Below are 15,756 nucleotides of genomic sequence, written 5' to 3' on the forward strand. Positions count from 1 at the left end.
ACAACCAGTTGTGCCAGCACCATTTGTTGAAAATGCTGTCTTTCTTCCACTGGATGTTTTTAGCTCCCTTGTTGAAGATCAAGTGACCGTAGGTGTGTGGGTTCATTTATGGGTCTTCAATTCTATTCCATTGGTCTATTTGTCTGTCACTATACCAGTACCATGCAGTTTTTATCACAATTGCTCTGTAGTAAAGCTTTAGATCCGGCATGGTGATTCCACCAGAGGTTCTTTTATCCTTGAGAAGAGTTTTTGCTATCCTAGGTTTTTTGTTATTCCAGATGAATTTGCAGATTGCACTTTCTAATTCGTTGAAGAATTGAGGTGGAATTTTGATGGGGATTGCATTGAATCTGTAGATTGCTTTTGGCAAGATAGCCATTTTTAAAATGTTGATCCTGCCAATCCATGAGCATAGAAGATCTTTCCATCTTCTGAGATCTTCTAGAATTTCTTTCTTCAGAGACTTGAAGTTCTTATTATACAGATCTTTCACTTCCTTAGTTAGAGTCACGCCAAGATATTTTATATTATTTGTGACTATTGAGAAGGGTGTTGTTTCCCTAATTTCTTTCTCAGCCTGTTTATTCTTTGTGTAGAGAAAGGCCATTGATTTGTTTGAGTTAATTTTATATCCAGCTACTTCACCGAAGCTGTTTATCAGGTTTAGGAGTTCTCTGGTGGAATTTTTAGGGTCACTTATATATACTATCATATCATCTGCAAAAAGTGATATTTTGACTTCATCTTTTCCAATTTGTAACCTTTTGATCTCCTTTTTTTGTCGAATTGCTCTGGCTAGGACTTCAAGTACTATGTTGAATAGATATGGAGAAAGTGGACAGCCTTGTCTAGTCCCTGATTTTAGAGGGATTGCTTCAAGCTTCTCACCATTTACTTTGATGTTGGCTACTGGTTTGCTGTATATTGTTTTTATCATGTTTAGGTATGGGCCTTGAATTCCTGATCTTTCCAAGACTTTTATCATGAATGGGTGTTGGATTTTGTCAAATGCTTTTTCTGCATCTAACGAGATGACCATGTGGTTTTTGTCTTTGAGTTTGTTTATATACTGGATTACGTTGATGGATTTCCATATATTGAACCATCCCTGCATCCTTGGGATGAAACCTACTTGGTCAGGATGGATGATTGTTTTAATGTGTTCTTGGATTCGGTTAGCAAGAACTTTATTGAGTATTTTTGCATCAATATTCATAAGGGATATTGGTCTGAAGTTTTCTATCTTTGTTGGGTCTTTTTGTGGTTTAGGTATCAGAGTAATTGTGGCTTCATAGAATGAGTTGGGTAGAGTACCTTCTGTTTCTATTTTGTGGAATAGTTTGTGAAGAACTGGGATTAGATCTTCTTTGAAGGTCTGATAGAACTCTGCACTAAACCCATCTGGTCCTGGGCTTTTTTTGGTTGGGAGACTATTAATGACTGCTTCTATTTCTTTGGGGGATATAGGGCTGTTTAGATCATTAACCTGATCTTGGTTCAACTTTGGTACCTGGTACCTGTCTAGGAACTTCTCCATTTCATCCAGGTTCTCCAGTTTTGTTGAGTATAGCCTTTGGTAGAAGGATCTGATGGTGTTTTGGATGTCATCAGGATCTGTTGTTATGTCTCCTTTTTCATTTCTGATTTTGTTAATTAGAATGCTTTCCCTGTGCCTCTAGTGAGTCTGGCTAAGTGTTTATCTATCTTGTTGATTTTCTCAAAGAACCAGCTCCTTGATTGGTTGATTCTTTGAATAGTTCTTCTTGTTTCCACTTGATTGATTTCGCCCCTGAGTTTGGTTATTTCCTGCTGTCTACTCCTTTTGGGTGAATTTGCTTCCTTTTGTTCTAGTGCTTTTAGGTATGTTGTCAAGCTGCTAATGTGTGCTCTCTCTAGTTTCCTTTTGGAGGCACTCAGAGCTATGAATTTTCCTCTTAGAAATGCTTTCATTGCGTCCCATAAGTTTGGGTATGTTGTGGCTTCATTTTCATTGAACTCTAAAAAGTCCTTAATTTCTTTCTTTATTCCTTCCTTGACCAAGGTATCATTGAGAAGAGTGTTGTTTAGTTTCCACGTGTGTGTTGGCTTTCTATTATTTATTTTGTTATTGAAGATCAGTCTTAGTCCATGGTGATCTGATAGGATGCATGGGACAATTTCAATATTTTTGTATCTGTTGAGGCCTGTTTTGTGACCAATTATGTGGTCAATTTTGGAGAAGGTACCATGAGGTGCTGAGAAGACGGTATATACTTTTGTTTTAGGATAGAATGTTCTGTAGATATCTGCCAGATCCATTTGATTCATAATTTCTCTTAGTTTCTCTGTGTCCCTGTTTAGTTTCTGTTTCCATGATCTGTCCATTGGTGAAAGTGGTGTGTTGATGTCTCCCACTAATATTGTATGAGGTGCAATGTGTGCTTTGAGATTTACTAAAGTTTCTTTAATGAATGTGGCTGCCTTTGTATTTGGAGCATAGATATTCAGGATTGATAGTTCCTCTTGGAGGATTTTACCTTTGATGAGTATGAAGTGTCCCTCCCTGTCTTTTTTGATTACTTTGGGTTGGAAGTCAATCTTATCAGATATTAGAATGGCTACTCCAGCTTGTTTCTTCCTACCATTTGCTTGGAAAATTGTTTTCCAGCCTTTCATTCTGAGGTAGTGTCTATCTTTTTCTCTGAGATGAGTTTCCTGTAAGCAGCAAAATGTTGGGTCTTGTTTGTGTAGCCAGTTTGTTAGTCTATGTCTTTTTATCGGGGAGTTGAGTCCATTGATATTAAGAGATATTAAGGAAAAGTAATTGTTGTTTCCTGTTATTTTTGTTGTTAAAGTTGGCATTCTGTTCTTGACGCTGTCTTCTTTTAGGTTTGTTGAGGGATTACCTTCTTGTTGTTTCTAGGGCGTGGTTCCTGTCCTTGTATTTTTTTTTCTGTTATTATCCTTTGAAGGGCTGGATTCGTGGAGAGATAATGTGTGAATTTGATTTTGTCGTGGAATACTTTGGTTTCTCCATCTATGTTAATTGAGAGTTTGGCTGGGTATAGTAGCCTGGGCTGGAATTTGTGTTCTTTTAGGGTCTGTATAACATCCGTCCAGGATCTTCTGGCTTTCATAGTCTCTGGTGAAAAATCTGGTGTAATTCTGATAGGCTTGCCTTTATATGTTACTTGGCCTTTTTCTCTTACTGCTTTTAGTATTCTATCTTTATTTAGAGCATTTGTTGTTCTGATTATTATGTGTCGGGAGGTATTTCTTTTCTGGTCCAGTCTATTTGGAGTTCTGTAGGCTTCTTGTATGTTCATGGGCATCTCTTTCTTTAGATTTGGGAAGTTTTCTTCTATAATTTTGTTGAAGATGTTTGCTGGTCCTTTGAGTTGAAAATCTTCATTCTCATCCACTCCTATTATCCGTAGGTCTGGTCTTCTCATTGTGTCCTGTATTTCTTGGATGTTTTGAGTTAGGATCTTTTTGCATTTTACATTTTCCTTGATTGTTGTGCCGATGTTCTCTATGGAATCTTCTGCACCTGAGATTCTCTCTTCCATCTCTTGTATTCTGTTGCTGATGCTCGTATCTATGGTTCCAGATTTCTTTCCTAGGGTTTCTATCTCCAGTGTTGCCTCATTTTGGGTTTTCTTTATTGTGTCTACTTCCCTTTTTAGGTCTAGTATGGTTTTGTTCATTTCCATCATCTGTTTGGATGTGTTTTCCTGTTTTTCTGTAAGGACTTCTACCTGTTTGATTATGTTATCCTGTTTTTCTTTAAGGATTTGTAACTCTTTAGCAGTGTTCTCCTGCAATTCTTTAAGGGATTTTTGTGCTTCCTCTTTAAAGTCTTCTACCTGTTTAGCAGTGTTTTCCTGTATTTATTTAAGTGTGTTATTAAAGTCCTTCTTGATGTCCTCTACCATCATCAGGAGATATGCTTTTAGATCCGTGTCTAGCTTTTCCGGTGTTTTGGGGTGCCCTGGACTGGGCGAAGTGGGAGTGCTGGGTTCTGATGATGGTGAGTGGTCTTGGTTTCTGTTAGTAAGATTATTACGTTTACCTTTCGCCATCTGGTAATCTCTGGGGTTAGTTGTTGTCGTTGTCACTGTTTAAAGATTGGAGCAGAAGCTGTGTTCCACTCACCAGCAGTCTCAAAATCCTGTGGTGGGGGTCGTGGGTAGCTGGCGGGTGTCAGCCGACCCTGCGCTCTAGCTATCCCGGTGCTGGTGTGGCTGGATGAGGCCTGTGGCCCTACTCAGGCCGGTTTCTGCTTCCCTAACTAATGCAGTCTCAGGTCCCGCGCGCAATTGGATTGGAGCAGAAGCTATGTTCCACTCACCAGAAGTCTTAAGATCCTGTGGCGGGTGTTGTGGGTAGCTGGCAAGTGTCAGCCGACCCTGCGCCCTAGCTACCCCGGTGCTTTTCTGACCGGAAGAGGCTTGTGGCCCTACGTAGGCCGGATTTCTGCCTCCCCAACCAAAGCAGTCTCAGGTCCCGCGTGATTGGACTGGAGCAGAAGCTGTGTTCCACTCACCAGCATTCTCAAAATCCTGTGGCGGGGGTCGTGGGTAGCTGGCGGGTGTCAGCCGACCCTGCGCTCTAGCTACCCCGGTGCTGGTCTGGCCGGATGAGGCCTGTGGCCCTACTCAGGCCGGTTTCTGCTTCCCTAACTAATGCAGTCTCAGGTCCCGCGTGCAATTGGTTTGGAGCAGAAGCTGTGTTCCACTCACCAGAAGTCTTAAGATCCTGTGGCAGGTGTTGTGGGTAGCTGGCGAGTGTCCGCCCTAGCTACCCTGGTGCTTTTCTGACCGGAAGAGTGCTTTTGGTATATTGTAATTTGAGAACTGATGAGCAAAATGTAATCCCTTGTCTTTGGAGGGTTGCTAAATGTTCCTTGTGTACTAGTGAATGTCACACATACGTGTATGTACATAGCACTGATTGGACTCCCTATACTGTTAGGTAATTAAATAAACGTGATCAGGAAGCTGGGAAGGAGGTATACTGGAAGATTCCATTGGAAAACAGAGGGATATAGTGGGGTACACACGATCATGATATATTTCCTACATTAATAAACTTTTCAAAGAATGAGAAACTCATTCTGAAAATAGAATAACAACGTATACATATGATTAGAATTTTCATGTACATGAATATAAAACACTGTGCATATTTCTATAATTTTTAGTCTTTCATTTCTTGATTGCCCTATATTTATTTATTATGCTGAACACTTTTGTTTACACACTATATTGTAATAATATATATAATTATATGTAATAATGCAATATCTAAGAAGTACTAAGGAAATATTTCTCTATTGCCCGCGCTTTTGTTCCCCCTGGTAAGAACACGCTCAGGGCAACCAGAATCTTCTGCGGCACTAGCTTTATTGCTTACCCCTTCAGGAGCCAGTGGAGAAGAGAGCCAGAGATAGAGAGAGAGAGAGAGAGAGAGAGAGAGAGAGAGAGAGAGAGATCGCTAGAATGGCGGAAACCCGTCCCTTTTATGGAGGACTGTCCTCCGCCTTGGACGTGTCGCTCCCTGATTTGCTGCAGCCCATCGGCCGGAGTTGTCGTCACGGGGAAGGCAGAGCACATGGGGTGGGAAACTACCCCGTGCATGCACAGATGGTTTGATTACACAGGTGCCAGTGCCATCAGTGCCATCAGTGCCATCTTGTAATGGCGAATGTGAGGGCGGCTCTTTACATTTCTCTAATGACTGAATATCTTCATTAATATAGTTAGTATATTAGAATATAAATATCATTAACACATCTATGGCTGAGGACTCTAATACTTTTCATCACTTTGAGTACTCATGAATGTCTGCATCAATCATTACACATTGCACACAGGAGCTTCTTTATCTAGGCTGAGAACATCACTAGTCTATTATATGAACATTTATAAGGCTGTTGGACATCTTCAATTCACCAATACCACTAGCTATCTCTCTCGTCCTGAGCCATGGGATTTTGACCATATTTAATTGAAGAATGTTGTTCCTATGCAATAGATCACAAGTCCAATCAGAAAACACCTGGTCACTGCATATCAGTTATTCACTAACTGGCACATCTTACCTGAAGGCTGAGATTGTAGACTACAAGGTTAGGCATAGTATAACATCACTGATGTCTTTGAAGTTTTTCTAAACTGCATGACATTGCTCCCCACATAAAAAAATGACAGCAGATAGGCTGTCCAGGTCAGTTGAAGGTTGGTTTCTCTATGCCCTGTACCACAGTCCTTAGGTAATAGTGTAATGTAGAATAACACTGATGAAGATCAAAAACACAAGATACATCACATTCTGGCAAGGAAAACACTACTCAGTTTCTGGCAGGAGTGAAAACCTGTACAACTACTCTGGAAATCAATCTTGAGATTTCTAAGAAAATTAGGAATAGTTCTACCTGAACATCCAGCTATAACAATCTTGGACATATACCCCACAACACTCCAAAATACACTAGAATGAGTATTCTACTATGTTTATTGCAGCTCTATTTGTTATAGTCAGAATCTGGAAAAAACTTAGTCACCCCTCATTCAGAGAATGGATAAAGAAAATGTGATTCATTTACACAATGGAATACTAGGTCATACCTGGTATATAAGGTTTTTTTTTATTTTTAAGATTTATTTATTATTATATCTAAGTACACTGTAGCTGTCTTTAGACACATGAGAAGAGTGCATTAGATCTCCTTGCAGATGGTTATGAGCCAACATGGTTATTGGATTTGAACTCAGGCCCTTTGAGAGTAGTCAATGCTCTTAACTGCTGAGCCATCTCTCTACCTTAGCTATTAAAAGCAAGGGTTCAATGAATTTTGCATACAAATGTATGGAACTATTAAATATCATCCTTGCATCCAGTGCTCCTACTCTCTAGGTTTTCCATTTACAAGATTCCATCAGTTTGTGCTTACTCTATTGTTTCTAATTCCACTTTTAAATCTTACACCATTTTAATGATTTTCTTCAACTGTTTATTTGTATTTGCCTGTATTTCTTAAGGGATTTATTCATTTCCTATTTAAAGGCCTCCATCATCTTTATAATACTGGATTTAAGGTCATTTTCTTGTATTTTGATTGTGTTAGGATATCCAGGGCAAAGAACTTTCCCAATCTGTTGGTGGTCTTTTGGTCTTATTGATGGTGTCTTTTGCCTTGCAGAAGCTTTGCAATTTTATGAGGTCCCATTTATTGATTCTCGATCATACAGCACAAGCCATTGCTGTTCTATTCAGGAATTTTTCCTCATATACCCATAACTTCAAGGGTTTTCCTACTTTCTCCTCTATAAGTTTCAGTGTCTCTGATTTTATGTGGAGTTCCTTGATCCACTTAGATGTAACCTTAGTACAGGAGATAAGAATGGATCAATTTGAATTCTTCTACTTGATAACTACCAGTTTTGCCAGCACCATTTGTTGAAAATGCTGTCTTTTTTGACTGGATGGTTTTAGCTCCCTTTAAAAAGATCAAGTGACCATAGGTTTGTGGGTTCATTTCTGGGTCTTCGATTCTATCCATTGGTCTACTTGTTTGTCGCTATACCAGTACCATGCAGTTTTTATCACAATTGCTCTGTAGTACAGATTTAGGTCAGGCATGGTAATTCCACCAGAGGTCCTTTTATCCTTGAGAAAAGTTTTTGCTATCCTAGGGTTTTTTTTTATTCCAGATGAATTTGCAGATTGCTCTTTCTAATTCGTTGAAGAATTGAGTTGGAATTTTGATGGGGATTGCATTGAATCTGTAGATTGCTTTTGGCAAGATAGTCATTTTTACTATATCGATTCTGCCAATCCATGAGCATGGGAGATCGTTCCATCTTCTGAGATCTTCTTTAATTTCTTTCTTCATAGACTTGAAGTTCTTATCATACAGATCTTTCACTTCCTTAGTTAGAGTCATGCCAATATATTTTATATAATTTGTGAGTATTGAGAAGGGTGTTGTTTCCCTAATTTCTTTCTCAGAAAAATTTGTTTATCCTTTGTATACAGAAAGGCCATTGACTTGTTTGAGTTAATTTTATATCCAGCTACTTCACTGAAGCTGCTTATCAGGCTTAGGAGTTCTCTGGTGGAATTTTTAGGGTCACTTATATATACAGTCATATCATCTGCAAAAAGTGATATTTGACTTCTTCCCTTCCAATTTGTATCCCCTTGATCTCCTTTTGTTGTCGAATTGCTCTGGCTAGGACTTCAAGTACAAAATGGCTGAGAAGCACCTGAAAAAATGTTCAACATCCTTAATCATCAGAAAAATTCAAACCAAAACAAACATGAGATTTCACCTCATACCATTCAGAATGGCTAAGATCAAAAATTCAGGTGACAGCAGATGCTGGTGAGGATGTGGAGAAAGTGGAACACTCCTCCATTGTTGGTGGGATTGCAAGCTTGTACAACTACTCTGGAAATCAGTCTGGCAGTTCCTCAGAAAATTGAACACAGTACTACAAGAGGATCCCGCAATACCTCTCCTGGGCATATATCCAGAAGATGTTCCAACCTGTAAGAAGGACACAAGCTCCACTATGTTCATAGCAGCCTTATTTATAATAGCCAGAAGCTGGAAAAAACCCAGATGTCCCTCAACAGAGGAATGGATACAGAAAATGTGGTACTTTTACACAATGGAGTACTACTCAGCTATTAAAAAGAATGAATTTATGAAATTCCTAGGCATATGGATGGACCTGGAGGGCATAATCCTGAGTGAGGTAACCCAATCACAAAGGAACTCCCACAACATGTACTCACTGATAAGTGGATATTAGCCCAGAAACTTAGAATACCCAAGATATAAGATACAATTTTCTAAACGCATGAAACTCAATAAGAACCATGACCAAAGTGTGGACACTTTGCCCCTTCATAGAATTGGGAACAAAACAACCATGGAAGGAGTTACAGAGACAAAGTTTATAGCTGAGTCGAAAGGATGGACCATCTAGAGACTGCCATATCCAGGGATCCATCCCATAATCAGCCTCCAAACACTGACACCATTGCATACACTGGCCAGATTTTGCTGAAAGGACCCACATATATCTGTCTCTTGTGAGGCTATGCCGGGGCCTAGCAAGCACAGAAGTGGATGCTCACAGTCAGCTATTGGATGGATTACAGGGCCCTCAATGGAGGAGGTAGAGAAAGTACCCAAGGAGCTAAAGGGATCTGCAATCCTATAGGTGAACAAGAATATGAACAAACCAGTACCCCTCCTCCCACCCAGACCTCATGTCTCTAGCTGCATATGAATCAGAAGATGGCCTACTCGGCCATCAGTGGAAAGAGAGGCCAATTGGTCGTGCAAATTTTAGATGCCTCAGTACAGGGGAATTACAGGGCCAAGAAGTGGGAGTGGGGGGGGAGCATGTGGGGGACTTTTGGGATAGCATTGGAAATGTCAATGAAATAAATACCCAACAAAACAAAAAATACAAAACAAAACAAAACAAACAAACAAACAAAAAAAACCCGATATCCAGGGCAGGCTGTAGTTGGTTAACTATGCTTTGGAGGTGTCATGTTGACCTCGATCTTGTTGGTGCTTTTTTAAGTATCTTTTGCAATATAGACTGCATCAGTCCTGGATCCTCTTGCAGTCAGTATTGAGAGGAAGACAAACCTCAATGGTCCTAGTATGATAGGTCTCTGATGGATATCTTTGCTCAGTATGGTTCCTGGCCTGCAGTTCTGTATGATTCAGGGACATCAGATCCAATGAACACAGGCAGAGAGGTGGCAGGAGATTGGATGTCCCTCTGTATGGGAGTGACCTTAACTGTGACACACTACTTTGGGGATATGGAATCTGAAGAGGCTAACTCCTATATCCAGAAAGAACTCTAGTGGAACAATAGGGATTCCAACCCAACTACAAAACTTTCAACCGGAAACTTTTCTTGTCTAAAAGAAAAACAGGGACAAAGATAGAGCACAGCCTGTGGAAATATTGAACCTACTGGCCAAACTTGAGGCTAATCCATGGGCAAACACCAATCCCTGACACTATTAATGATTCCTTTTTATGCTTTCAGATAGGTACTTCTCATAGCTATCCTCTGAGAGGCTCCACTCAGCAATTGTCTGAAACAGATGCAGAGAGACCCATAGCCAAACACTGGATGGAACTATAGGAGTCTTTTGGAGGAGTTGGGTGAAGAATTGAGGGACCTGGAAGAGATAGAAACTCCCAAGGAACTTCAACAGAGCTAAGTAACACAGATGATTGGGGGATCTCAGAGATTAAATCACCAAGAAAAACACATACATGAACAAGAAATAGGGCCCCTGAACGTATGAAGCAGATATGCAGCTCAGTCTTCCTGGGACTCTCCCAATAACTAGAGTGGGGGCTATCACTAAAGCTGTTGCCTTCCTGTGGATTCTGTTCTCCTAATTTGTCTGCCTTGTCTGGCTGAATTGGGAAAGGGTGTGCCTAGTACTGAAGACTCTTGATGTGCAAGGTAGAGGGATACCTAGGAATGGGAGGGCTTCACCCTCTCAGAGAAGAAAGTGATAAGGGAGATCATGTGTGAAAGGGGACTGGAGAATATAGAGTGAATAAATGAAAAAAAATCAACAAAAATCTCCAAAATTTAATGTTCCTATTTGACCTCAGTGAGACGAAAATAAGCAAGAATATAAATGATAACAAATAAGCATTTGTATACTGCAAAATTTTAAGTCTTTCTTGTTTTTGATATGAGTGTAAACTAAGAAAGGAAGATGGGAAGAAAGGGAAGAACGGCATATAAAGTTTGCAAGACCAAGGGGCCTCTCTTCCCAATGATGGCCAATTAGGCCATCTTCTGCTACATATGCAGCTAGAGACACGAGCTCTGGGGTACTTGTTAGTTCATATTGTTGTTCCACTTATAGGGTTGCAGACCCCTTCAGCTCCTTGAATACTTTCTCTAGCTCCTCCATTAGGGGCCCTGTGTTCCAACCAATAGATGTGTGTGAGCATCTGCTTCTGTATTTTCCAGCACTGTCATAGCCTCACACGAGACAGCTATACCAGGGTCCTTTCAGCAAAATCTTCCTGGCATGTGCAATAGTGTCTGGGATTGGTGGCTGATTATGGGAGGGATCCCCGGGGTTGGGGGGGTTAGTCTCTGGATGGTCCATTCTTCCCTTTTAGAACCAAACTTTGTCTCTGTAACTCTTTCCATGGGTATTTTGTACCCTATTCTAAGGCGGCACAAAGTATCCACACGTTGGTCTTCCTTTTTCTTGATTTCCCTGTGTTTTGCAAATTGTATCTTGGGTATTCTAAGTTTCTGGGCTAATATGTAGTTATCAGTAAGTGCATCTCAAGTGACTTCTTTGTGATTGGGTTAACTCACTCAGGATGATATCCTCCAGATACATCCATTTGCCCAAGAATTTCATAAATTCATTGTTTTTAAAAGCTGAGATAATAGCTGTGTTTAATAGCTGAGTCCATTGTGAAAACGTAACACACTTTCTGTATCCATTTCTCTGTTGAGGGACATCTGGGTCCTTTCCAGCTTCTGGCTATTATAAATAAGGCTGCTATTAACATAGTGGAGCATGTGTCCTTGTTAAGAGTTGGAACATCTTCTGGGCATATGCCCAGGAGAAGAATTGCTGGATCTTATGGTAGTACTATGTACAATGCTCTGAATAACCACCAGACTGATATCCTGAGTTGTTGTACAAGCTTGCAATCCCACCAGAAACGGAGGAGTGTTCCACTTTTTCCACATCCTTACCAGCATTTGCTGTCACCTGAATTTTTGATCTTAGCCATTCTGACTGGTGTGAGGTGGAATCTCAGGGTTGTTTTGATTTGCATTTGCATGATGATTAAGGATGTTGAATATTTTTTCAAGTGCTTCTCAGCCCTTCTGTATTCCTCAGGTGAGAATTCTTTGTTTACCTCTGTGTCCCATTTTTTAATGGGGTTATTTGAATTTCTGAAGTCCAGATTCTTGAGTTCTTTGTATATATTGGAAATTAGTCCCCTATCAGATTGAGGATTGGTAAAAATCCTTTCCCAATTGTTGGTGGCCTTTTTGTCTTATTGACAGTATCTTTTCCATTACGGAAGCTTTGCAATCTTATGAGGTCCCATTTTTGACTCTTGATCTTACAGCCCAAGGCATTACTGTTCTGTTCAGGATTTTTCCCCTGTGTCCATATCGTCAAGGCTTTCCCCCACTTTCTCCTCTATAAAATTCAGAGTCTCTGGTTTTATGTGGAGTTCTTTAATCCACTTAGACTTGAGCTTTGTGCAAGGAGATAGGAACGGATCAATTTGCATTCTTTTACATGTTTATTGCCAGTTGTGCCAGCATCATTTGTTGAAAATGCTGTCTTTTTTTTTTTTTTTTTTTTTTTTTTACTGGATGGTTTTAGCACCCCTGTCAAAGATCAATTAACCATAGGTGTGTGGGTTCATTTCTGGGTCTTCAATTCTATTCCACTGATCAGCCTGTCTGTTGCTGTACCAGTACCATGCATTTTTTTTATCACAATTGATCTGTAGTACATCTTGAGGTCAGGCATGGTGATTCCACCAGAGGGTTTTATTTTTTATTTTTGAGAATAGTTTTTGCTATCCTAGGTTTTTTGTTATTCCAGATGAATTTGCAAATTTCCCTTTCTATCTCAGTTAAGAATTGAGTTGGAATTTTGATGGGGATTGCATTGAATCTGTAGATTGCTTTCAGCAGGATAGCCATTTTTACTATATTAATCCTGCCAATCCATGAGCATTGGAGATCTTCTATCTCCTCTTTTTACTTATAGGTGTAACATTATTGTTTACAGAGTTTAGATGAAGGGAGACATGGCTCTAGTTTACTTGGGGATAATGACTTGTGCATCAGATATTTTAAGTTGTGCCAGTATTAATATAATATTCCTGTCAAAACCCAGTTCCTTCTTGGTGGCAGTGAGACCAAGCTCTAACAGTATCTATTTCTAAAATGGAAATGATAGGAGATAACAGATTTTTTTCTGTCTTCCTTAGGCTATACCTAGAGCACCTGTGTACAAATCATAAATTATTGACTTTACATGGTTTTTGCTTTACAAAGTAAAAAGGCTTACAGAGTAATGGTACAAAGGAGTGAGAGTATTGATATTACAAACTAAAATGCGGAAGCAGATCAGGACCTGGTTGACGCTTAGAAGCTGCAATATTTCTGAACTTAGGAATGAAATATGTCTGAATTAACAATATTAGATGGATAATTAATGCAAAAAAAGGGCTTAGAGAAAAGCAAAGCAACTAACCAGGTGAAATTTCAGAATCTTAGAGATCTGCAATGAGAATCACAGTAGAACTGCAGCAACTCTCAGAGACTATGCCACCAACCAAAGAATATATATGAGCTAGACTGAAGGCCCTGGCACATATGTAGTGAAGGACTGTCTTGTCAGGAACCAATGGTAGTGGATGCAACTAATTCAGCATTGATGTGATGACCTAGGAAAACAGGGAGCATAAGGAGTGAAAAGGTTGGAGGGAGCTCCCTCTTTGAGGCAAAGGGAAGAGAGGATAAGGTAAAGAACACATGGATAGAGGACTCACCATGGGGACAACGTTTGGAATATAAATAAGTTTTTTTTTTTAAAGAAGGAAATTGGAGAGATCTTATACTAGAAACCTAAATGTACACCTTAAAGATTTGGGGAGAATAAAAAGCAAGCACACTCAAGAGAAGCAGACAGCACAAAATAATCAAATACAGGACAGAAATCAATCAAAAAGAAAAGGAACAATAAAAGAACCAAGTAAATCATAAGCCGGTTCTGTGAGAAAATCAGCAAGACAGACAAACCATAAGCCAAATTGATGAAAAGACAGACAGACAGTATCCAAATGACAACATCAGAAATGACAAGGGAGATACAACAACAAACATTGATGAAATTGACAGAATTATTAAGTGTTACTTCAAATGCGAATATTACACAAATTAAAAATATAAACAAACATTTACCTAAACCTGAATGAAGGGCAGATCTTCATGCCTACCCTATTGAGACAACTCAGTGTGCCAGTCTCAGATGAGGTCTGCTCTAAAAGACCATAAGAGACTAAAAGGCTGAAAAATACTTCCAAGAAAATGGTACCAAGAAACAAGCTGTAGCAGCCATTCTAATATCAACTAAAATCAACTATCAACCAAAAGTTATCAAAAAGGATAAGGAATGAAAACTCATACTCATCAAAGGAAAAGTCTACCAGGATGAACTCTCAATTCTGAACCTGTTATATTCTTAGAACCTGGAACTTCTGTGGGACGACACAAGCAGAGTAATCAAAACATGGAGAAGTCACATAAGACTTAGTGCTGAAAGGACTTTTTGTTTACCCAGAAGTTGGTGGACATTTACAGGTCAAATTCATATTATACTTTATACCTAGCTAATCCAATGGAAGTTCTGCTGTTTCTAAAAATCCATGCATATTTTTATCATGCCTAAACAGTTTCTTTTTTATTGTTTTATTACAAAAGAAATACATCAACAGAGATGGTCACTGGTGAGGAAGTTGATTGACAAGGTATACTCTAGGAGCATCCTAAATCAATATCACATGATTATTCAATATCCATTTTCAAAGGTGACAAAAGCAATACAGGACTCTAAGGAACACACACAGAAACTGACTATCTAAATGGCTGTATCTGAGCAAGTCTACAAGCAAATCTTCTCTGAGTCTCCTCAGTCCTAAGGCAGTTTGCTACTCCTCCAGGGTTTCTGACACTCTCAGGATGTGGTTGCAACACTGTGTCTTGCACAGTAATAGACCGCAGAGTCCTCAGATGTCAGGCTGCTGAGCTGCATGTAGGCTGTGCTGGAGGATTTGTCTACAGTCATTGTGGCCTTGCCCTTGAATTTCTCATTGTAGTTAGTACTACCATCTCCAGGATAAATCTCTCCAATCCACTCAAGGCCCTGTCCAGGCCTCTGCTTCACCCAGGTCATCCAGTTGTTGGTGAAGGTATAGCCAGAAGCCTTGCAGGACATCTTCACTGAAGCCCCAGGCCTCACCAGCTCAGGCCCAGACTGCTGCAGTTGGACCTGGGAGTTGACACCTGTGGAGAGAAAGGCAGAGTGGATGTCATTGTCACTCAAGTGTATGGCCAGACCTCGAACCTGCTACTGTGAGCCCCTTACCTGTAGCTGTTGCTACCAAGAAGAGGATGATACAGCTCCATCCCATGGCGGGGTCCTGTGTGCTCAGTAACTCTAGAGAGACCAGTGATCCTATGTTTTTTGTGTGGTGTAGACGACACTATATTTACCTTGTAGACTCACAGGATTTGCATATTCATGAGCAGGATACATATTAGATAAGCACCTACTCCTGCTTGAGAAGAAGGGACTGTGCACTAAAAAGATTTGCAGCCTAAGACAGTGGCCCCACTTGTCACACAGTTGACAGACGGATTTACAGGTGGTTACAAGGATGACAATAGTGATGGAAAATTTCAAAAACAGCTACCTTATTGGAATTCACAGCCTCCTTTAAGTTCATAAATTAACATTTGTCTTTCCAATATCTTATACATTAGAAAAGTCACACAGATGACCAAAACTAAATATACTTCAGAAACTTTTATACATGAGTGGTTATTGCAGCATTATCAGAAGAACTAAATTATGTAAATAAACTGTGTATAAGTCAACAGAAGATTGCATCAAGAAGACAGGAATATATATGATATATATATTGATATA

At 39.8% G+C, this 15,756-nt stretch overlaps 1 pseudogene across 1 annotated transcript; it reads right to left on the reverse strand.

The window, feature by feature from the left end:
* Positions 1-14,781: 14,781 nt before the first annotated feature.
* On the reverse strand, positions 14,782-15,249 carry LOC147001349 (Ig heavy chain V region 3 pseudogene; annotated as a pseudogene). Its single transcript, XR_015045096.1, has 2 exons — positions 15,193-15,249; positions 14,782-15,110 (listed from the first exon to the last, which is right to left on the reverse strand). The product of XR_015045096.1 is annotated as an Ig heavy chain V region 3 pseudogene (transcript).
* Between the last annotated feature and the right edge of the window lie 507 nt (positions 15,250-15,756).

This window comes from Mus caroli, unplaced genomic scaffold (assembly GCF_978045245.1).
Source record: "Mus caroli unplaced genomic scaffold, Mus_caroli_1 scaffold_14, whole genome shotgun sequence".
NCBI lineage: Eukaryota > Metazoa > Chordata > Mammalia > Rodentia > Muridae > Mus > Mus caroli.